General features: G+C 36.9%; 1 pseudogene; it reads left to right on the top strand.

The window, feature by feature from the left end:
- Window positions 1-1,681, top strand: part of LOC122545686 — a 2,842-nt pseudogene extending 1,161 nt beyond the window's left edge.
- The last annotated feature ends 3 nt before the right edge of the window (window positions 1,682-1,684 follow it).

The following is a 1,684-nucleotide window of genomic DNA, read 5'->3' as shown; positions in this document are numbered from 1 at the left end:
TTCCCACTGTGATCAGTGGAAGTCTGAATAATGCTCACGCAAATTTCCAACAATTTGTAGAATAATGTTAGACACTCGTATTTGTTTTGTTTCTATTCTACTAAGAAATTCACTGTTTTGTTTGTACACCTACTACAAATTTGACAGGAGGAATAATATCTCATGGTATGTTTTTGAAAATGATCTCACACCAATAATACAAATAATTTACAATAACGTTAAACACATTGAACGGAATTTCTGTGACTGATAACTGCCCCCTAACACTTTTAAACGCCTGCAAACGCATGAGAACAAAGAAAATAATTATGATTGATTACAGTTTGTTAAAAATTGGGGATGTAATTTGACATTCAGAATGTCCAGCAGCATTTGCAAGTAAGTTTCATTAACATAGAAATGAAATCGTTATATTCAGATTAAGCTTGTCAAAAGTATAAAAGGATGGTCCGAAGTGAGAGAAGAGCTCTGAAAGGAAGGTAATTCCATGTGTTACGTCATGGTATCTTTGATTTTACTTTTTCACAGGTTTCACGAGTTGCAAAGCCAGTGTTCTTTATGAATGATTACATGCGTCATGTTATAGATAATAACCAATGTTTTCACAAATCAAAATATGTCAGCAAGAGGAACCATCATTTCAGCAACATTTGGAAGCTGCCATGTCAAAGGTGGTTTCTTCACTTCATGAGTAAATAGCCTGAAGACTCGGTGATTTGATCCTAAAGAGGCATTTTTCATTGATTTGATTTCTGTTTCATAGAAGTTACTGATTGCCACGATTACACAGTTAAAATCCTACCACCGCCATTAGAACACATCTTACGGGAGGCGACGGTGTCATTAACCTGTGTTGTGTCCAATCTTTCTTCTGGTGCCAATGTCACCTGGTACAGGAAAAGAAGACTCTGAAATCAGAGATCTCTAACCAGCCTGGAGAAAATCCAGACATCGTGATCAGCAAATTAAGCACTTCTACTGAAGCCTGGATGAGTCACGTTAGTTTTGAAGGTTTGGTGAACCATCTGTATCTACCGACTCCACTGAGAGACTCCATCCAGAAAGAAAATGGTGAGCGGTGAGATGAAAAAAACAAAGCATTCCAGTAACGTAAATGACATGCTTGGATTGGCTCCAAATAACATTGGGAGCATTAAACATATGTCTGATGTCAGGTTAGCTAAATATCTGATTGAGAACAAGATGGACCAAAGCTTGTTCTTTTTTCATTATAAGTCAAATAAAGTGGGAAGAAGCCTAGTCTGTGTTTTTAACATCAGCAATGACAAATGTACAGGAGGTCTTTGTTTTGGGTTGGAAACATGGAGGCGGCTTTCGAATTAAACTCTTTAGTCTTAATGATGATGATGGATATCATTCTGCTCGTTCAGAAAATGAGAGTGTATAAATTCTAAATTTAAAAACAAAACTGACACATTTTAATATGTCTGAAATTGCAATATTGATTTTGGATTTTTATAGTGGATTTATATTTGTTTCAAATATTCTGCAGGAGAAAAGCTACTGGAGCCATCAGTGTCGATCCTCCTGCCATCAACTGAAGACGTTTCCGCTAAGAGGTTTCTCTCCCTCACCTGTTTAGTGAGAGGCTTCTCTTCCTGAGAGATCTTCGTCAAGTGGACAAACAATAACAAGCCAGTTAATCCCAGTAACTACAAGAACA

This window comes from Chiloscyllium plagiosum, unplaced genomic scaffold, assembly GCF_004010195.1.
Source record: "Chiloscyllium plagiosum isolate BGI_BamShark_2017 unplaced genomic scaffold, ASM401019v2 scaf_60805, whole genome shotgun sequence".
Lineage (NCBI taxonomy): Eukaryota > Metazoa > Chordata > Chondrichthyes > Orectolobiformes > Hemiscylliidae > Chiloscyllium > Chiloscyllium plagiosum.
This window is presented reverse-complemented; position numbering and strand designations above follow the sequence as displayed.